The sequence below is a fragment of the Microtus oregoni genome, unplaced genomic scaffold (genome assembly GCF_018167655.1).
Source record: "Microtus oregoni isolate MIOR12 unplaced genomic scaffold, Mior012 000128F_ref0000496, whole genome shotgun sequence".
NCBI lineage: Eukaryota > Metazoa > Chordata > Mammalia > Rodentia > Cricetidae > Microtus > Microtus oregoni.
The window spans coordinates 190,016-213,157 of record NW_024544771.1 but is presented as its reverse complement, the minus strand read 5'-3'; the positions used below and the strand labels follow the sequence as shown (position 1 = coordinate 213,157).

At 45.5% G+C, this 23,142-nt stretch overlaps 1 pseudogene; it reads left to right on the top strand.

Moving 5' to 3' along the window:
- Positions 1-23,142, top strand: part of LOC121444493 — a 41,609-nt pseudogene that overhangs the window by 10,224 nt on the left and 8,243 nt on the right.

The following is a 23,142-nucleotide window of genomic DNA, read 5'->3' as shown; positions in this document are numbered from 1 at the left end:
ATAGGAGCAGCTGTGCCTTCAGCCTAAGTGTCTCCCATTGCTCTCCAAAGAGGACGATCAATGTCCGTTCCTCTCCCAGTCAGAGTTCCTATTCTTCCACATCCTCTCCAGGACTTAAAATGCAGGGTGTGTGTGCAATGCCGTTTCACTTACTTATTGTTCACTTGGATTTCTCTTCTGTGACTTCCAGTTTCTCATCCCTTATGCACTGTGAAAGTCAAGTGGCCTTTTTGTTAGAGATGTGAAATTCTGTATATAACCTCTGATGGTTACTTACATTGTAGGGTTTTTTCTTAGTATGTGTGGCTTGAGTTTTCTCTCTTTTAGGTATCTTTATAATTGAGACATTTAAAATTTTATTGTAGTTATTTATGTAATGGAACTGGTTGGGGAAAGCATTATGCCATGGCACTCAAGTAGAAGTCAAAAGACAACCTGAGAAGCCAGGCAGTGGTGACACACACCTTTAATCCCAGAACTCAGGAGGCAGAGGCAGGTGGATCTCTGTGAATTCAAGACCAGCCTGGTCTACAGAGCAAGTTCCAAAGGTACACAGAGAGACTCTGTCTTGAAAAAAGAAAAAGACACTCTGAGGCGGTAGATCCCTCCTTTCCACTGTGTGGGTCTAGAGGATCAGACTCAGGCCCTGTAGCACACACCTTTAAGTATTAATTGAAGGGCCAATGGGATGACTCAGCCTCTAAAGATACTGGTCCAAGCCTGATGACTCAGCTTTAGTCCCTCAGGAGAAGACCAACTCCTGCAAGTTGTCTTCTGACTTCCACGTGTGCTCCTTGCAAAATAGAAACAAAGAACTAAAAATGTAATTAACAAATTCTTAGTTTAAAAAATTGAGTCTAGGGATATAGTTGAGTGGCAGAGTGCAGGGGAGCCCTGTGTTCAATCACCAGTGCTGCCAAAATAATAGTAATAGTAATTGTTGGTTTTTGAGGTCTCATTTAAAAACTTTTCCCCATATTCCCTCCTATATTTTAACATTCTTAAGTTTTGCTTTCCATCTGGAATTTATTTTTGTATGTGATGTGGGTAGGGTTTTAACTTTATTTTTTCCAGCTGTGTAACCATTTACTGAAAGCCCACTAATTTGTTATACCATCCCTGTCATAAGTCAAGCTTTCATATACATATGGGCCTCTTCTCAAGATAGTTTCCTATTTCATGAATATTACATTTCACATCTGAGCTCAGAAACGCAGGTATCTGCACTGGGAATGATATGTAGGCCAGGAGGCCTAATTCTCGTGGCAGTGATAACTCAGACCTCAGACCCGTCCATTCGCTCACGCCATGAATTTTACATATTTTTCAATATATGTAAAATGACTGTCGGTTCTCTGAGTCACCAGTCCCTTTTAATGTAATTTATATATAATTTCAGGGTCCCTATGTGGTCCTGGAGGCTCTAGCAGACTTGGCTTGGTTTGGCTTTGGTTGCTGTGTTGTTTTTCGGTGTTTGAAGGCAGGGTCTCACGTTACCCTGACTGGCTTTGAATTTCTAGTCCTCTTGTCTCAGACCCCTGGGTACTGGGATAATAGATATGAGTCACCATGTCTACTGTCATAATTTCTGTCTCCAGGTTATCAGTCTGTCTGCCGGCTGGTCCCATTGGTTATGCTCCTGCCTCAGCCTTTTTGCCTTGTGCTTGAGCTCTGGGTGTGAGCCACTGAGCTTCACTGAGTGAGCTCTCCTCAGGGCTTCCTTTTTCGTCGCCTCACTTGTGCATCCACTGTTCTGGTGACTCCGCGCAGCCAGGGTGACATCACCAGGTCATTTCACTCCTCAGCTCTCTGGTACTCAGTAACACGGTCACCCTCTTTCACTGTCTTTTCAAGACAGGCTCAAACAAGGCAACTGTAACTGGCCTACATAGAAGGGCCTGGCCTCAAACCCCCACTCTTTCTGAGGGCTGGGTTATAGCAGTGTACCACCATTTCTCCATGAGATCTTCTATCTAGTTGCCTATAAAGCCAAGTAAAACATTTATAATTCTAGACAAGTTTGTTGACAGTATTTCTCTGTGTAGCCTTAGCTGTTCCTGACTATCCTTGAACTCTCTCAGTAAACCAGGCTGGCCTCAAACTCACAGAGATCCATCAGCCTCTGCCTCCTGTGTGTTGGGATTAAAGGTGTGTGCCACCACACTTGGCAAGACCCAGTTTTTTAAGCATCTTAGAAAAATCGTGCAATATTGGTCATTTGTGGTCCCCATTGATACCTCTGGACTGATAAAATGTTCCTAAATCCCAACATGATTATAAAGCCAGCATTTTAGAGACCAAATGCAGCCCTCTACATGGTGGGGCTTGCTCTTCTTACCCTGTCTTCTTTGCAGTGGATCTTATTGGTGGTTACATTATTGGTACTATCAGTCACGAGAGCTGTGTGGATTGACTGGAACTTAATGAGACTGGGCACAAGCTTCTCTTCAGGGATTGGAAACTTTGTGTGAGAGGGGTTACTAGGGTTTTAGACCTGGGCTGGTCCACAAGCTGTTACCAGGGATTGTGGGGGTGATGGAGGAAGGTCATTGGTTAAATAAAAAGAAACTGCTTGGCCCTCATTGGTTAGAAGATAGGTGGGAGGAGTAAACAGAACAGAACGCTGGGAGGAAGAGGAAGTGAGCTCAGACTCCCAGCTCTCCTCTCGGGAGCAGAGGCCTCAGAGAGACGCCATGCTCCCAGCTCCCAGGCAGACGCACGTGATGAAGCTCCGACCCAGGATGGACATAGGCTAGAATCTTCCCAGTAAGTGCACCTAGGGGCGCTACACAGATGATTAGAAATGGGCTAAATTAATATGTGAGAATTAGCCTAGAAGTGGCTAGATAGAAATGGGCCAAGCAGTGATTAAATGAATACAGTTTGTGTGTTGTTATTTCGGGCATAAGCTAGCCAGGCAGCCGGGGTGCTGGGGACGCAGCCCCGCCACCCTTATTACTACATGGGGGCAATGCAGGACATAAGTTCTTGGTTCCATATGCCATTAGCATAGCAAAGTGGACCAAGGATAGCCTATACGCTGTCAGAACCTGACCTAGGGACCCTGACAGAGACCGTTTACAGGCTGCGTCCTCGTGAAGCTGCTTCCCCTCCTCAGGTCCAGCTGCCCTTTGCTCCATCCCACTGCCGCAGTGTGCTTCAGCCACACTTAGCTGAAGGCATGGACACTGACTCGAGCAGTCTCTTGTCAGGGTGGCATCTCCAAAGAGGTTCGCTTTTCTTGTGATGCTTCATTCCAGTGAGAGCCTCACTGCAGACTGTCAGCTGACTTAGTTTGTTTGTAGCCCTACCTGCTAATCTGGCCCAGGGTTACTCTCTAGTCTGACCTTCACCTGACTATACCTTGAATTAGATCGTGGTTGTTTGGTCATCTCATACTTGACCAGTCAGGATATACCAACTTAGCACAAACTCCAAGGGCTGGCAACTCAACACATAACTGACTGGTGGATCATTTCACTGTGGGGGAAAGGGACAGAACCAAATGTCATCAGTGCACGCCTCCTAATTGTGCTGTCTCCCTCTCCAGTTGCATCTATATGATATTGAAAGCTGCTCCAAGACAATGATCCTCAACTTCTGCTCCTACGTGCAGTGGGTTCCCGGGAGCGATGTGCTGGTAGCCCAGAACCGAAACAGCTTGTGTGTGTGGTACAACATTGAGGCACCCGAGAGAGTCACCATGTCCTCTATCAGGGTACGTTGGTGCCAGGAGGCCCAGGTGTGTCGCTCTAACTCATTAGCGCTCCAAGGAGAAGTATGTGGAGACCGTGCGGTGTTCTCAACCCACCACCCACAATCGCTATGATAAAACTGGCAAGCCAAACTTTTACCCCCTCCCCATACTGGCATGGCCTCCAGAATTATCCTTGCTTGCGTTTCCTGACCTTGTGTTGCATTCCTAGAGATGAGGCCACATTCCAGTGGCCCTGGGACTATATAAAGTCACCATATGGCATTCTTTGCAGTCTAGAAGACAGACCCCAGTAGGAGGGATGGTTCCATGCCATCATCCTTGTCCTTGTTCTTGGCCATTCAAAATCCCTCCTTTTTCAAATTACACATAAAACACTCTTTACTGTCCCATCGCAACACCACACACCACACACACACACACACACACACACACATCCTCCACATACATACCACACACACACACACACCACACACCACATACCACACACACACACCATACAACAATACACCACACACACATACACACACACCCCCACACATCCCACACATACATCACACACACATCCTCCACATACATATCACACACACACACCACACACACACACACCACACACACACCACACACACACACACCACACACCATATACCACACACACACACATCCTCCACATACATACCACACACACACCACACACCACACACACACACCACACACCACACACACACACCACACACACATACACCACACACTTACCACACACTCATATGCAAGCCCTTGAAGGCTCTCAAGTTAGCCACCATGTAACTTTCTCTCTCCCCACAAATAATATAGGACCTTGCAAGGCTTTGGCTTTGGTTACCTCTCTTTTTTCTTTGTTGAACAATATTTTCATTCTAACCTTTAAATTTTTAAATTACATTTATTTATTTTGTGTATGTGTGTATGCATCTATGGAGGCCAGAGGACAACTTGTGGGAGTCTGCTCTTCCCACCATGCGGGTCCCAGGAGTGAATGCAGGCCAACAGGCGCCTCTACCTGTCGAACCTTCTCTCTGGTTCTTAGTGCTAATCTTCGTTGTTGCTGCTGCTGCTGTGCTGGAATCAAACCCAGGCTTCAAGCACACTTCACAAGTATTTACCACTGCGCTTCCAGGAGTAGTAAAGGGTTCCTTTAGTTTTGATGGGTGTTTGTTTTTCTTTCTTTCTTTTTTGTGTGGGGTTTTTTGTTGTTGTTTGGTTTGGTTTTGTTTTTTGAGGGATTTTTTTAAAAAAATTTATTTATTTAATTTTTTAAGAGAGAAAACAATCTTTTTTTCATTTTACATGCCAATCCCAGTTCCCACTCCCTCTCCTCCCTCCCATTCCCCTGCCTTTACCTCCTAAGTACTTGAGTGCTGGGATTAAAGATCTGGGCCGCCATGCCTTGCTATAAGATTTTTTTTTAACTCCCAAAATGGGCATCATTCATATTCAATGTCTCATTCTTTCTCTCCTCTCCTTCCTCCCTGAATGACCTGGAACTGGAACTTGTAACCCAGGCTGGCCTCCATGAGTGCTGGTATCACAAACACGGGCCACCACACGTGATTTATGACACTATTACCTTATATGGACAGAACTTAGATTTCCCCACTACCATATTTCTTCCTACTTTTTCTTCTTGCAGTTTTGTTCTCCCCTCAGGAATTAATTTTCTGCCTGGAGAATATCACTTAGAAATCCCTTTGGTGAGGGTCTCTTTAGTGGAAGATTATACTCTCTCAGGTTTTGATGATCTGAAAGTAGCTTTGTTCAGCTTTTGTTCTAAAAACCCTTTGGGACTAAGTACCCAACTTCAAACTGACAGCTAACTTTTCTTAGCTTTTTGTAACATGTTATCCCAATAGATAACATGTGTTGTGCACATGTGTGCAATGCCTGCTGAGGCCAGAAGAGGGCATCAGACTCCTCAGAGCTGGAGGTACTGGCCACTTGCTGTGAGTGCCCATGTGTACTGGGAACCAAGCTTGGGCCCTCTGCCATAGCAGTGTTCTTAATCTCTGAGCTATCTACTCTTGCCCCTTTGGTTGCTCCTAAAACCTACTTTTTTTTTTTTTGGATGTTTTGACACTTGACTACAATTTTTGTACATAGTTTTTTTCCTCTGGCCTCAGATTTCGGGGCCCAGGCTGTCCTCCTGCCCTGCCTCTTGAGAGATAGGGACTGTAGTCACGGGCCACCCATCGGGTTAGAGGGTTTGGGGGTTGTTTTTGCAGTGGATGGCTAGCGACTGAACCTGTACATTAGAAGTAAATTCTCTGGTACTGAGCTGTACTCCAGCCTTTTTACATGAATTTAAATGATATCCCATGCAGCATATGTTGGGTTTCATGTAGTTCTGAACACACACATCATGCTCAGTCTTGGGAACTTCTGGGCCACTCTCTCTCGGAACGCTGTTACCATTCTCCCAGGAATTCTGACTCAGCATATGCTACGTTTCTTGCTCCATCTTGTTTGCCTTTTCAGCTTCTTCTGTGTCTCCTTCTTCTGCTCCATGAACATTCCAGATAGTATCTTCAGATCTCTCCTTCAGCTCCTTGGCTCACTCTTTTCCTTGTCTGCTGCTTATGCCACAATTGGGGTTTTGCTTCAGAGTTAAATTTGGGCCAGGAACTTCTCCATGTTCAATGTCTCAGGCTTCACTTCCATAAAATTTTATTTCTTTTTCCAGTATGCCCAGCCATTCCAGTTTTTCCTTAGTTAATTTTCCATGTCATTTTTATATCTTCAAATATGTAATATTTAATTTTATTACAATGCATTATCTATAACTGCCATTTTTAATATCTAAAATGCTTAAAGACCTAAAATTATTGTTTACAATTACAATTTATTCTTTCGTACTGGTTGTGTTGTATGTGCGTGTGCTTGCACACATACACCCACATGTTACTCTGAAGGCAGTCTCTACTTGTTTTCCTGCTGAGATGGTTGTTTGCTTCTGTAGCAATCAGAATCCATGGTAAGGCTGTGCTCCGCTTGCTTTGGTGCCCTTTGCTACAGAACGGGCTAGGCTGGGTTTACTCAGAGACTGACTCAGCCCATCCACGTGCTGAAGGCCTGAGGCTCATTGTCGGATACATGCATTTGCCTTCAGAGCAGCACCCCCTTTCCTGCTGCTCAGATTTTAGCTTTTGGCCTTTGCCCTTCTGTCTTTTCTCTTTTTTATTGTTTATTTATTATTATTATTATTATTTTTGGTTTTTTGAGACAGGGTTTCTCTGTAGCTTTGGAGCCTGTCCTGAAACTAGCTCTAGTAGCCCAGGCTGGCCTTGAACTCACAGAGTTCACTGCCTTTGCCTCCCAAGTGCTGGGATTAAAGGCATTGGCCACCACCACCCCGCTAAAAAATGTCATTTTACTCATTTGTTTTGTTTTGGTTGTTTTTTTTTATTTTTTAAAGGGGGATGGGTAGCATAGAGGTGGGGAACATTCTTAGTGATTTTGTCATGTGAACTAAGCAGTGCCGGAAAAGAAAAAGTATGTTCTGGGTTCAGGTTTAAGTTGTAATTTAACTGGAGGACCCCCAAGACTATCTCAGTCTGGGGCCTGGGGAAATGGTTCCATGGATAAGGGTGCTTGCTGCTAAGCCTGATGACCTGAGTTCAGTCTTCAGAGCCCACATGGATGGACACACACATGCTAAATAAATAAACGTGAAAAAGTAATTATATAGATATATATTACAGGGTTTCTCTGTGCAGCCCTGGCTGTCCTGGAACTCACTCTGTAGACCAGGCTGTCCTCAGACTCACAGAGATCTACCTGCCTCTGCCTCCTGAGTGCTGGGGTTAAAGGTGTGTACTACCACTGCCTGACAAAATAATATACTTTAAAAAGAATATCAGTCTAAGAGTTGAGAAGATAACTCATTTGGTAAAGTGCTTGCTGTTCAAGTAGAGGGGCCTGAGTTTGAGCCCCAGAACATACAGCAAGAAAGTGAAGCGTGTTAGTGCACACTTAAATCCCAGAGATGGAGAGGCAGAGACAGGCAGACCCCTAGGGCTCAACCCAGCTTACTTGGTAAATTCCAGGGCCAAGCTGAGATCCTGGTTGAAGAAAGAAAGGGTGGAAGCAGCTGAGGAGTGACACCCGAGCGTGTCTCCTGGCCTGCTCACGTGGACAAGTGCAGTCACACACGCACCCACAGTCTGTGCGTGCACACACACCCCTAAGTCTGTTTCCTACTGAAGAACTGGATGCCACTCTTTGTATACTGTGCAGGGTGACGTTGTAGGTCTGGAGCGAGGTGGAGGGAAGACAGAGGTGATGGTGACCGAAGGGGTGATGACTGTGGTCTACACCCTGGACGAGGGCCTGATTGAGTTTGGAACAGTCATCGATGATGGCAACTACACCCGGTGAGAGCTGCTAACAGCCAGTGTGGTGCTGAGCCAGAGTGGGCCTAGCAGATGCCTGCAGTGACCCATTAAACTGTCACAGATCAATGGGGCCCTGGAGTCATGGGAGGGGCCTAGACAAAGGGCAGTGTTTCTGGCCTTTCTTCCCCCCCCCTCCTGCTGCCCCAGCAGCACCAGGGTTCCCCTCTGCTCCTCCAGATCCTGCTTCACTCCTGTGATTTCTTCCCTTCCTCTCCAGGGCAACAGCCTTCTTGGAGACCCTGGAGATGACCCCAGAAACAGAGGCAACGTGGAAAACCTTGAGCAAACTGGCCCTGGAGGCAAGGCAGCTCCGCACTGCTGAGAGGTAAGAGCTGTGGAACTGAATGCTGGCCACTAGGAGGCCTGTGGGCTGCTTCTGTCCTGTGTGTGAGCACTGCTTCCCACACACCCCAACATGAGCCCTTCCTGGTGCACTTACTCCAAACACCTTCCTACTCTAGATCAACCCTGTCTCGAAAAACCAAAAAATAAAAATAAAAAAAAATAAAAATAGTTTTAAATTCTGTGAATAAGAATGTCGATGTGTGGGTTTGTGCATGTGAGTGCCAGTGCCTGCCAAGGTCAGAAGAGAGTTTTGAACCTCCTGGAGCTGGAGTTCAAGGCGGTTGTGAGCCGCCTTGGTAAAGGTGCTGGAACCAGACTCCAGTCTCTACAAGAGCAGTACACACTCCTGACTGCAGAGCTGTCCCTCTAGCTCTGAGTATGTCCTAATGTTTTAGCTTCTCCTTTGCAAGGTTCTCCTTTAAGTGGTTGTTTCTTGTTTGTATTATTACTGATTATATATTTAAAGTTTTTACATTTTTAAAATTTAGTTACTTTGAACTGGGTGTGTTTTAGTCACTTTTTGATTACTGTGGCAAAACACCGTGACCAAAACAGCCTATAAAAGCCGCACAAAATGACCTTACAGTTCCATGATAGGAGCAGTGCGAGCACAGTGGCCTGGACAGCTGAGAGCTCACATCGTGGAACCAGCAAACAGACAGCACTGGAGATGGCAGAAAACTTTTGAAACAGCAAAGCCTCACCTGCAGTGACAAACCTCCAACAAGGCCATACTTCCCAATCCTTCCCAAACAGTTCCACCTCCTGGGGACCAAGTCTTCAGACATCTGAGCCAGTGGGAGGCAGTCCCATCCACACTGCCACAATGTGTCTATGTGAGGGTCCATGTGTGGGTATGTCCACATGAATGATGGTCCCTGCAGAGGCCAGAGGTGTAGGATCCCCTGGAGCGAGAGCTTCAGGCGGTTATGAACCTTCATATGTAGATACTGGGAATTGAACTCAGGTCCTCTGCAAGAGCAGTACACACTCTTAACCACTAAGCCATCTCTGCAGCCTGCCCAAGTCTTTTTAACATACCTCTGTGTCTTTCCTGGGTGTGGCACAGAGGTAATGAACACATTTGCGACCTCAAATTCCTTGAGTTCAAACATTGGTTCAACTTTTCATCTTGTATAAACTTAGGTCATTCACCCTTTCCAACCCTGGGATTTGGTTTTCTTCATATAAAATGGGGGCACTGATGACAGTATTTACCACATAGTATTATAAAGGAGAGTGGCGATGGTAATGGTGGTGAAGAACAAGAAAATCTGCAAAAGGCTTAGATGTAAGGGCTTAGTAATGTCAGCTGTTTCTGGGAAGCAGCTTGAGCTTTTTCATATATACCCCTCCTCCCTTTACCCCATGTAAGCTGTCCGCAAGTTCTCAGGACTCTATCTCGTCTGCCTGTGTGTCTGTCTGTCTATCTATCTATCTACTTATCTACCTCTCTGTCTGTCTACTTTTTACCTTTTAAGGTATATTTTATTTTTACGTATATGACTGTTTTGCTTACATAGGTACCCATGTATGGAGGTCCGAAGAGGGTATCAGATCCCCTGAAACTGGAGTTACAGGTGGTTGTGAGCCACCTTGTATGTGCTGGGAACCAAACTCAGGTCCTCTACAAGAGCAACAAATGCTCTTAACTGCTAAACCATCCTTCCCGCCCCAATTTTGTTTTTGTCTTGTTTTTTTCAGATTTTGTTTTTAAGCAAAGTCTTGTGTAGCCCAGGCTGGCCTCAAATTTCATATATAGCCAAGGGTGACCTTGGAGTTCTGATCCTCCTGCCACTTCCTCTCAGTGCTGAGATTGCAGGCTTGCACTGCCTCGCCAGTTTATTCAGTGGTGGAGATGAACCCAGAGCTTAGCGAACACTAGAGTGCTCTACCAGCTGGGTTACATCCCAGCCCAGGTCTTAGTCTTCACACGTATTCCCAGTCTGATATCTGCCTGGCCATAAGACCACCAGTCCAGACCGCCAGCATCTCCCACCTCAGTCGTACAAAAGCCTCTTTCCCTAGCCTTACTGATGTTAGCCATGTCCTTCAAAATCTGCCCATCACACAGTGGAGACACACAGTGTAGACCAAGTTGACCTCAAACTCAGTGATCTGCTCAGATTCCCCAGTGCTTAGGTTAAAAACCTGTGCCATGACATTTGACCTATTTTTTTTTTTTTAACTAAGGGGCTAGAGAGATGGCTCATCAGTTAAGAGCACTGCTTGCTCTACCAGAGGTCCAGGATTCAATTCCCAGGACCCACCTAGAAACTTACAGTCTTCTGTAACTCCAGTCCATGGGATCCAATGCCCTCTTCTAGCCTTGGGGAACACCAGGCATGCATGTGGTGTACAGACCACATGGAACATAGACATATATGCAGACAAAATACCCATACACATAAAATAAATATTTTTTAAAACCATCAATATAGGACCGGCAAGATGTCTCAGTGGTTAAAAGGTCTTGCTGCAGAAGTCTACTACTGATGAGCGTTCAGTCCCCAGGACCCACAGTAGATGGACAGAATCAACTCCACAGGCACAGCATAACACAGGCATGCCTGCATCCACACACACGTAATACATACACACAAATAACTAAAATAATTTTTAAGACCATTTTAATTCTAGAGGGCTGGGGCTTGCCTAGCACGCATGACGCCCAGCTTTGATCCCCGGCACCACATATGCCAGACATTATAGCACATGCCTATAATTTTAGCATTTGGGAGGTGGAGGCAGGAGGATCAGAACCTCCTTGGAGCAAGTGGGCGAAGCCTGAAGATTTCAGGGGTCCTTGTGAACCCCAACCCTTCAGCTCCGGGCGTTTGCACATCCAGTCCCACCCACCCCACAAGTGATCTTATGGCTGCAAAGAGAGTTCAATTATTACACCTTTATTGATCTTAAATTACGGACCCATTCTCACTCCCCTCCTAGATAGTTCTTTGATTGCTGAGGGTGCAGGCAGTGGCTGAGCAGGAAGGGGCAGCTAGGTGAAGATTTGCAGGAACTCTTTAGACCAGCTATGTCTGGGTCTCTCCTTAGGGGAACTGTGCCGGAGCCTCCCCTTGGGGCTGTGATGGGGTCTCGCATGGTGACCTTGCTGGTTCCTCTCTAAGTGTCGGCTCCTCTCAGAATGACTGCTTCTGCTGTCAGAGGGGCTGTAGTGAGTTCTCTGAGAATGGCTGCAGTGGAGTCCGGAAGAAGGCCTGTGGAGCCTGGACCTAGAGGGACTGCGGTAGCCTCTTTCAGAAGAACTTTGCCTTGTCCTGCCAGAGCATCTGGAAGGGGGTATCTCAGAGAGAGTACTATGGCTCCATTCTGAAGGACTGGCCCATGTCCTCTGGATGGGACTGAGATGGCTCCTTTTGGAGGGGCTGCAGCATCTCTGATAAGGGGGACTGTGTTGGTTCCTCCCATAAAGACCAAGCCAACCCTTGGGGGAGGGATTACGTCCCCTTCTCTCTCGAGGGCTACTAGGGGTACTACTACGAGGGCTCCTCCCTGAGGAACTGCGAGGCCTTCTCCCAGAAGGGCTGGGTTGGCTCCTCCCTGAGGGACTGCGACCTCTCCCCTTAGAGAGCCTGGGTGGGCTCCTGTCAGAGATACTCTGAGGGGTTCTTCTAGAGGGACTGCCATCCTTCCTCTGGGAGGGACTGCGACATCCCCTCACTGAGAGGCTGCTAAGGGTTCTGTCAGAGGGACTCCTAGGCTTTCTCTGAGGACTGTGGTGTGTTCGAAGAGATCTCTCAGACAGGCTGTGATAGGTCCTGTGTTGTTCTTGCTCGTGTTTGAAGTGACTCTGCATGGTTCTCTTCAGAAGGGAGTCAGGCACGAGTGTCTCTTGGACCTGAAATTTGGCTCCTACTTTAGAACAGTTCTTAGACTCTGGACTGAAGAATTCATAGTTTTTCTTTGTTCTGCTGTTGACATTTAGAACTCTACTCAAAGGCTGTAGGATTGGAGTAGCTAGGATAATGACATTCCTCTCAGAAACAATGTTCTTCGCCAATTCCAAAGGTCTGGGTTGGAGAGAGCTCACTTGTTTTGATTGTTGAGCTTGGTCACATGTTTCCTGCAATCTGTCTTCTTTCTTAGGGGTGGAACCCATGAACTTTTGCTTGATAACAGGAGTGCTGGCCCCTCTGCCATCTGTTAAACAATCATCCTCGTCTTTTTCTTCGGGGTACAAGTTTTTGCTTGACCACAAATTGTCTGGACTAGCCCTGTCCTCAGGCTTCTGTCTGGTGATAGCCATAGCTCTATGTGCTCTTTGGAATGCCTGCTTTAGGCCCTGAGAAAGCCGCTGGATGAACCTGGGCTGGGAGGATTTCTTCGGTTGTCTCTTTGAAGAAACAGTGCTGGTTTGAGTGGTTTTGATACTCTTGCTTCTTGATGGATCTGTCAGTGTTCCAGAAGGACACTCTTCTGTGGGTCTACTGTTTTTGTAGAGCTTTATGTTTTGCTTTTTAAGTTCCTTGGTGATTTTCTTCATTGGATATTTTAAGTCTGAGGTCTTACTGAGTCTTGACTTAGCCCATTTTTCATGCTGGTTACTTTCAGAGTCACTCTCTGACGCGGAGAGAACCTCACAGAATTCATAATGCCCAGAGTCTTTGGCTTTTGTCTTCCCTGCCACACCATGGCTGCCCCATTGCTTTTGCCTCCTGTGAACTGGTACAGAAGCCGGAGACTGGGAAGATCTGGACTGGAAATCTCTTGTAGAAGTTGGACTCTTGGAAGCTGGAGTATAGATTTTAGCTTTTCTGTGTGATGATGAGGAAGGGTTCTTCGATGTGTCTGCTCTGTTTCTCCCACAATCCTTTGAGACTTGAGGTCTTTTTCTAATGTACAACCTAAAACCAAGATGCGTCTGGATCTCACCACGGCCTTCAGGGGTTTTTATAAGGTGGGTCTGTGGGTAGACGAGAATGTAAGCAGACTGGGACTTATGACCACATCCACATTCTGAAAATAGGCCGCACTGCAAGCAGATGGGGTATTTCTGGACAAGACCCGACTCTGAGGGTGGACGGACGTTGTAGGGTATCTGACTCCGTAAGAGTTTTGCTGCTATCTTTAGCTTTAGATCTTTAAGCTCTTCTGAGAGCTCGGTATTGGTCTGGGAAAAATAACTTGACTCGAAGGAGTGGTGAGTCTCGGAAGTTCCTGTTTGTGAATCGCTCTGGGAGATATTACTCGGCTCCCTGGAAACAGGATCTTCCCTACTGTAAAGTATCCTGAAAGGAGACTCTGGCTTCCCTAAGGCAAGAAACTGGGCCCCTGTACATGAGACAGGCACGTGCTGAGTGACTTCCTGGAATATATCACTGAGTTTTGAGTTCGTTTTCTTTAGTCCCAATCTAGTCCCAGAGTACTGCTGTATTATGGAGGATGTGGATCCACGTGTCCACATCTTTAAGGGTATTCTTTTCTCGTGACCATGGCCTAAGATATGTCTCTGAATATAGTTTTTGACCACTGACGTCTGTGAAATTGTCCTTGGGCCCCTCTCTAGTAGGCTCTGGGAAAATTCCATCAATTCAGCTGGAACCCCAAATAAATTCTGAATCGATTGGCAGATACCCATAGTGGCTCCTTCTGTTAAAAACGGTTGAGAACAAAGCTTTCTTTCCATAGTGGTTCCCAGAACATTCCCCAGCATCAGCATATTGGAGAGGTACTTCCTGGGTAGTCGCTGCCTACAGACATGGCTTTCCCAGATGTTCAGTTGTCTGCCCAGGAAAGAACGAATAGAGTTTCTTCGAGCTCCTAATCCTGCCTGAAACTCCGAGGGTAGTAATCTCAGTGGATACGGAGAATAGCTCTGCAGTGTATTCCCAAATTCTTCCATTTGCTTCTTTTCGGTTGATTCCTTAGTTATGAAATCCATATCCCAGATCTCAGGATATAGGGATCCCACAGAGTTCCCTGTTTTATCAGAAGGAAGGACCAAGGGAAGAGCTGGTGACCGTATCCTAATAGTGTCTGTATAGGACTCTGGAGACTGCAAAATGCCAACATTAAAGTTCTTCATAGTCCGGGCTCTTGACACTTCCGGCATTCCAGAACCCTGAAGGGGCCCTAATTCGCTTGTTTTGACAGAGCTTGAAATGAATGGGATCGGAGGGCTGCTTAGGAACCTAGAGAAGTAATTCTCTGCTTGTAACTTTTCTGATGTTATCATTTCTGAATCTCTGTTCTGAAACGCCCGTCCTTGATTCAGATCCATTTCCAGTACTTTAGGAGATTCTCTTTTGAGTCCTACAGATTTTCCAGCCTGAAGCCTTTGCTTGTGAGTTAATACTGGAGGTTCCTCAAGTGGAGATGTTTGCTGTAAGATTAATTCTGGAAAATTTTCTTGAATATTTGCCCTTAGAGTTCGTTCTATAGGTTTTATCTTGTCTTGAAGATGTGGTCTTGGGAGCAAGTTCAAAGGATCCTTTACTTGAATTCTTGATCTTGTGGCAACTCCTATTGGTTCTACAGCCTGAGGACTTGGTCCCGGCGCCAGCTCTTCGGATCTCGCAATCAGAAGCAGGGGCTTGGGATGCAATATTGTCTTTATCACTTGAAAGCCTGGTAATTCTATCATTTCTAAAATCTGATGTGTTGGCTCTGCAATTAATTTCTTAGTTTGAACATTTTGTAGCCAAAGTCTTGGAGCAAACTCTGAAACTATCATATCATGCAGTTTGGGAGTCAAATCAACATATTTTGACCCTTGAGAGGTCGGCTCCGGTATCATCACTGACTCTATAACTTGAAGTGGTGGTCCAGGAATCACTGTCAGAGATTTAGAGACTTGAGGAACTTGAAGCTGTGTCTTTGCAGGTTCTGTCATTTGATTGAGTGGCTTTGGGCTGACCGTTACAAAGTTTATAATCTGATCCAGTGATTCTATTGGAGTGGCGTTCACTTTTTCAATGCTTGTCTTCTGGGGCGTTGGTAGACCACTTCCTACCTCTTCTGTCTGACATTCCTCAAACGGGAGCTCTACAGAGGCTGTATTTCCCACAACTTGATTGGTTGGCTTGGCGGCCAACTCTAGGAATTCTTCCCTTTGCAGCCATGGCTTAGAGATCAAACCTACAGATTCGGGAATCTGAGGTCCTGGTGTTATCCCCGGAGCAGAATCTGGAACATGATAGAATGGCCTTGGTGACGAGGCTACAGATTGTTCCCTTGGGGATCTTTTCTCGGAGCTCCCCATCACAGGTTCTAAGTCTTGAGGATATGGCCGTGGAGATTTTTCAACACATTCATTCTCTCTGTTTACTGGCGTTGAAGACACTCTAAGAAATTCTTTCCCTTGTCTTATCTTACAAGTTAGCCCCGTCATTTCTGTGGCATGATTCTTGAGGTCGAGGGTCATTCTCTTAGATCCTGTGGCTGGTTGGGTCTGTGACTGCACGAAATCTTTCACTTGAGGCCACGAACAAGAAAGCAACTCCAGGGTTTCTAGGCTCTGGTAGTTTTTTTGTGGGGTCAGTTCTGAGGCATTTGAACCTTTTTGATCACTTAGTGTTGGAGTCAGATCAGCAAATCCTGGCACTTGAAGCTCTGGCTGCTGCGGCATCCCCAATGATTCTATGACTGTATCCGTTGGCTTGGAGGTCAACCTCATAGATTTCTCTGTTGTTTCTGTGCTTTTGTGTCCCAACCCTTTCATCATTTCTGAAGATCCCGCATCTTCTTGATAAACGGGCAGCGGAATATAATTTACCAATTTAGGGGCTTGGTACCTGATCTTCGTGTTCATCTCTGCATAGTCCACCAGGTGGTGTGCTGGTCTGCCTGCCACCTTAGAGGGTTCTGTGATTTGATCATTTGTTTGGGGAATTTGGTTCCCAAATGTCACATTTTGAAGGAATGGACTTGGTGATAAGCCCACAGAGTTTCCACTTTGTGGCAGGAACAGCAATGGTTGTTTGCTCATCTCTGGAAACATTTTATCTTCAGGCAGTGGTGTTGGTAAAACTTCCACAGAGTCCACACCAGTTGACTGAGGCTTCGGAGTCAACATGGGTTGTGCAGTTTGCTGCCGTGACCCAAATTGCTTCTTCAAAAATGGGATCTCTTGAAACTTTGCCCCTACCGATAAGTTAGATGGCTTCACACCTTGAAAAGGGGGTCCGGGGCTCAATAGAACAGGTCTTGTATACTGAGATTCTGATCCAGGGGTCCATGCAAAGGACTCTATGTTTTGCAACTGTGGCCCTGAACCAAGCTTCGCTAAATTTATGCGTTGTAATTCTAATCCTGGATTCAATTCAGAAAAATTCATACATTGTTCCTGTGGCCCAGGGTTGTATTCTGCAGGTGCTATACCTGCAATATTTGACCCTGGAGTTAATTCAAGCCTTAAATCTTGCAAGTGCTGTCCTGGGTTAACCGTTATAGGCATCTCTCTTTGAATTCCTGTCCCTGGGTTCAACTCAGGAAACTTCATACCTTGATGTTTAGGAGCTTCTAAATGTGGCCCAGGGTTGTAGCCCATAGAATTTGCAGACTGTGATTCTTGTCTTCGAGGACATGCAGAAGAATTCACATTTTGCAAATGTGTTTGGACACTGCACCAAACAGAATTTACACACATCATTTGTGCTGCTGGAAATGTTGTACCAGAATGCATTCCTTGAAGAAGTGGCCCAAGATTATTCCTATTAGAATGTTCACACTGAGGGTTTTGGCTTGGAATGCATGCAGAAGAATTCACATTTTGAAAATGTGCTTTAGAATTGCACTCAGTGGAATTCATACACGGAGGACTTGGCTCTGGGGTGCATATGGAAGAATTTACACACGGAGGACTTGGCTCTGGGGTGCATACGGAAGAATTCACACACGGAGGACTTGGCTCCGGGGTGCATATGGAAGAATTTACACACAAGTTTAACTCCACAGATTCCCCATTTGGGGACTTTGACTCCACTATCAAAGATTCCATACTTTGGAGCTTTTTCCCATGAGCCAACTCAGATGGCTTTTTATTTTGTGGCTGTGATCCTGAATTAAAGTCCATTGCTTTTATGCCTTGGGATTTTATCTGTGTTACCAGCTCGGGAGATTTTATACTTGTAACATGATGTTCCATAGAGTTCACATCTTGAAGTTTCATACCCAAGATCTGCTCAGCATATTTCAAATCTTGTAAAGGGGACACTGAGTCCAGCTCTACTGATTTTGTGCCTAAAAACATCTTCCTTGGGGTGAAATCAGGTTTCTTACCTTGTAACTTTGAACTAGGTTTGCTTTCTACCAGTTTCACACCATGAACCCTCTTCTCTGTAAGGATTTCAGATGGCATACCTTGTAATTGTGGTCCAGGAGTAAAGCCCATAGATATGACATCTTGGACCTTTATACCCATGATTGTCCTTGAAGATTTCAGATCTTGTAACTGTGGGCCTGATTCACAGTCTTCCATTTCCATTTCTTGGGACTTTGTCCTCAGACCTGGATTGGATTTTATACCTTGCCACTGTGACCCATGTTTACAGTCTAGCTGGACACTTTGATTGGCAAATGGCTTACCTTGACTTGACGTGATACATTTCATATTTTGGGACTCTGTTTCAGGTGTCAAGTCAGAACATTCTGCACTTTGCCACTGGGGCCCAGAGTTGATCTCAGATTTTATATCCCAAGGCTTTGTCTGAAGTGCTAACTCAAAAGATTTTGCACTTTTTAACTCCATACTGCTTTGTGGTTGTGCCCTTTGGCTTAATACCCCATAGTTCGCTTCTGAGGCCTGTGACTCTTGTTTAAACACTAAAGATGTCACAGATTGAGGTTGTGTTCCTGGGGGTGACCCTAAGGTCACTTCTTGTGGCTGCATTCCAGGGTTCAATCCAGGAGAGCCTGTGACTTCTAAGGGAAACCTGGGTTCAAATGTGAATTTTATATTGTTAATCTTTGACCTTACGTTTGGGTCACATGCTTTCATACTTCTAAACTGGCGCTCCGATTTAAAATCAATAGTTTTGAACCCACGAGACTGTTGTTCCGGCGTTGACCCTGTAGGTTGTTTACTTTGTAACTTCAGCCCTGTAATCAACTCATTAGAAGTCTTCACATTCTTTAGTTGTGCCAAAGGGTTTAACTCTTTAGCTGTGACATCTTCAGATTGTAACCTAAGATTCAGCATAGATTTCTTAGCTTGATAGCCAGATGCTGGGATCCACTGAACAGATTTTGTATTTTCAAGCTGTAATCCATGGTGTAATGCCACACTTTTTACACACTTAGCCTTTGGCTCTGATCTGTGGTGTAATGCCACACTTTTTACACTCTCAGCCTGTGGCTCTGATCTGTGGTGTAATGCCACACTTTTTACACTCTCAGCCTGTGGCTCTGATCTGTGGTGTAATGCCACACTTTTTACACACTTAACCTTTGGCTCTGATCCGTCGTGTAATGCCACACTTTTTACACACTCAGCCTGTGGCTCTGATCCGTGGTGTAATGCCACACTTTTTACACACTCAGCCTGTGGCTCTGATCCGTTGTGAAATGCCACACTTTTTACACACTCAGCCTGTGGCTCTGATCTGTGATGTAATGCCACACTTTTTACACAATCAGACTGTGGCTCTGATCCGTCGTGTAAGGCCACACTTTTTACACACTCAGACTGTGGCTCTGAGTTTTCCCCTTCTTGTAACTCTGGTTTTGGGGATGCCCCAGGGGTTTTTATGTGCTGTACTTTTGGCTCAAGGTTAAAATCTGCAGATTTATTCCCTTGAAGTTTTGGCCTTACAGTCGTTTCAGGTCGCTTCACACCTCCCAGCTGTATGGATGGTTTCTGTTCTGTAGATTTGACACCTTGAGATTGTGACCCACGATTTAACCCTAAATACTTCACGCTGTGGAACTCAGGTCCTGGTATCCACTGAACGGATCTAACACTTACAACTGATGGATCTTGGTTTTGATCCACAGTTTTGATCCCCTGAGGCTGTGGTTCTGAATTGGATGTGACGTTTTCTCCTTTCTGTATCTCTGGTTCTGGGGACAACTCAGGTGTCTTCGTATAGTTTACTTGTGATTCAAGGTTAAAACCCACAGATTTTTCTTCTTGAAGTTTTGGCCTTACAGTCGTCTCTGATGGCTTCACACCTCCCAACTGTATAGACATTTTTTGTTCTGTAGATTTGACACCTTGAGATTGTGACCCATAATTTAACCCTAAACACTTCATGCTGTGGAACTCAGGTCCTGGTATCCACTCAATGGATCTTACCCTTCCAACTGGTGGATCTTTGTTTTGATCCACAGTTTTGATTCCTTGAGGTTGTGGCTCTGATGTTAAGTTCAAAGTTTTTGTTTTCTGAAGCCCTAGTGCTAACGGAGAGGTTTTTACTTGCTGTGACTGTGGCTCAAGATGCAACCCTACAGATTTTTCTTCTTGAACTATTTTAGACCTGACAGTCAATTCAGAGGGCCTCACACCCCTCCATTCTGTAGACGGCTTCAATTCTGTAGGTTTGGCACTTTGAGATTGCAACCTCAAGTCTGACCCTACCCATTTCTCACTTTGAAACTCAGATATTGGTATCCATCGGACGGATTTTGTACTTCCAGTGTGTGGCTCTGTGAGCACCATGGTTTTCACATCTTGAAATGGTGGCTCTAACATTGGCTCTGAGACTTTCACCTGGTGCTCCTGTGGCCCTGGAGTCACCTGGCATGGTTTCATACTTGGCACCTGGGGTTCATCTTGGGCCTCTTCAGGTTTTACACTGTGAACAACTGGTTTAGGAGTCGATTCAAATGATGGTGTATCTTTAAATTGTACTTTAAATTTGATCTCTTTGGGTTTTTTATCTGCAGGTTTGGCTTCTTGACCTGACTTCATGGATAACACATTTTCTGACTCAAAATGCTTGCTCAGCTGGTCTAAAACCCCACCTTTCCACTCGGGTGATCTTACAGTTATCTGGTCATCCTGTCCAGGCTTGAGAGTTAAATCCGTAGGCGCCATCCCTCGACACGGTTGTGTTGAGACTAAATTCACAAGTTTTACTCCTGGGATTCCTTGTGTTTTGGCTATATTCACAGGTTTTAGACTTTGTGGCTTCAAACATGAGATAATCACATGTTTCCTACCCCGCATTTGTGACTGTGCAGTCAGTTCCTTGGGTTTTAGACCTTGTAGTTGAGGCACTTGCAACACCTCCATAAACTCATCTTGAAACTGTTTACCTGGTACAAAAGTCACAGGACTCTCTTCTTGCTTTGGTTCAAGTTTCAAACCCATGGCATTTAGATCTTGCACATGTGTATCACGGGCCAGCCCCACAGTCTTCAAATCTTGAATTGTTGAACCTGGAATCAACTTCACAGTTTTTGTACCATCTGACTGGGAGCTACATGGGGAGACCACTGTAGATTTTATCCTCTCTGGACATTGTCCTAGAGTTAAGACCGCAGATCTCCTATCCTCTAACTGTGGTCTTGAAGGTAGTAACTCAGATTTTAAACCTTTCAAGTTGGGACCCAGGGGCAGCTCCTCAGGTTCTTTATCTCCTGCTTGTTTCCCTGGGGTTAACAGTATAGCTTTGACATTTTCCCTCTCTGACTTTGACCTTAACTCCATAGATTTCACATCTCCCAAATGTGGCCCTGGTGTTAACTCTTCCTGCTTTGATGCTGTGACCTTCTCCACACATTTTATATGTCCCAAATGCTGCCCAGGGATCGATTCAGAAGATTCTATACCTTGTGCCTCTGGTCTTCCAACCAACTCAGAATGGTCTACACTTGCTAGCTGTATCCCAGGAGTCAATCTCACTGATTCTGCCATTGGTATCTGTGGCCCAGAAGGTAGTTTATAAGACATCTCATCTTCAAAGCTTGGTGCTTGATTCCTTGTGACATATGCCCTGTCTTCAAACAGCGTCTCCTGTATTATTAACTTTGGCTTCATCCCTTGCCTCCCTGGCTGTGTGGTAAACTCAAACATTTTTACACACTCCAACTGTGGCCCCGAGTGTAACTCTGAAGTCGTCACACCTTGAGATTGAGTTCCTGATGTTCCATCAAAAAAATTGACATTTTGCAGGCACGGCCACGAGTTAAAACTCACCTGCTTTGTATCGTTGAGCTCTGGGGTCATCTTCGCTAGCTTTGGATTATGTATCCCCAACTCTGGAGTGATAGAATGCATACCGTGAAACAACGGTCCTGCAGTTTGCTCCCCAAATTTTACCCCTTGAGGTCTTAGCCTAGAAGCGAACTCAGACACTTTGGTATCTTGTTGCCGCAGTTCCGGGTTTACCTCCTCAGATATCACGCTTGGATATTGTAGTTCAGAGGCTGGTATTGTGTGTTTCCTGCTATGAAACTCTGATACTTCCATAGGTAGAACAAGTTTCCTATCTTCAACCTGTGGCTCTTGGCTTAATGGCAAAAAGGGTTCTGGCAAAAGTCCCTGAGACTTCCTATCTTGAAAGTGAATACCTGGTATGACCTGTGTACATCTGAAACCTTGGTGCTTGGGCTCAGGGGTCAGATCAGAGAATTTCACAGCTTGCAAGCATGGTCCTACATTTACTTCCACAGGCTTCACATGTTGCAGTTTTGCTTCTGGAAGATTTGGCCCCGGGATATAATCTGATGATCTGATTTCTGGTACTGGGGAACGTGATCGTGCCTCATCAGATTTCACACCATAACGTGGGGGGCCTGAGATGACATTTCCTCGTTTTCCCCCTTGGTAGAACTTTGGAAATCTGACACTTTGCAGTTGTGGCCCTGGAATCAACCCAGATTTGATACTTAGCTGCTGTGGTCCTAGATTTAAATGCACAGATTTCACTTTCGGGGGCTGTGTCTCCTCAATCAGTTCCTTCGGGGATGGACTTTGTGGCCCTGACTCTGGCTTTGTCTTTTCAGGACCTACCTCTCCTAGAGATGACTGTCGTGTTACATTTATAGAGTCTTCATTTTGCAACTGTGATTCTGTATCCATTTGCCTAAGTTTGACTTTGAGCTGGGGCCCTGGGATCACATGTTTAATGTGTGGTTTGGGTCCTGTAGTTAGTGTGATAGTCTCTACAGCTAGTACAGGTGGTTTACCAATTACTTCCCCAGATTGCAAATGTTGAGCCAAGGACTCCGATTTCTCACCTTGCACTCCTGGTTCTAGACCCAACTCCAGAGATTCCATTTCTGAATATGGTTCTATCATGGCCCCCTGAGTATCATCAACTTTAGGTAATGTTAATCTGATAGTCTCTCTGTCTTTGTATTCTGGTCTTAGAGTTATTTCTGAACACGATTCTAGAGTCCCATGTAGAAACTTCCCATCTGAGTAGGGATGTGGTTCTGGGGCCATCACCACTGAGTTCATATTCTGCACTTCTGATTCTGGTAGCAAATCCAGAGCATCTTTAATTGCGTTTTGTGATTCTGGAGTCTCTTCCATCTCTTTTACAACCTGGTTCCTAGTTTCAAGAGTTTCTTGGAGTGGTGGTGAGTACATCTCCATAGAGTCTGAGGTTTGGCGCAGTGGCGTCAGCCTCATTCCTAATGATGATTGTGTCAGCTCAACAGATTCTTCCACCTGATGACAAATGTCAGAGCCCACTCTTTCTTCTGGGGCTTGATGCCGTAGGGCCAATTCTGCAGGTTCCAGGA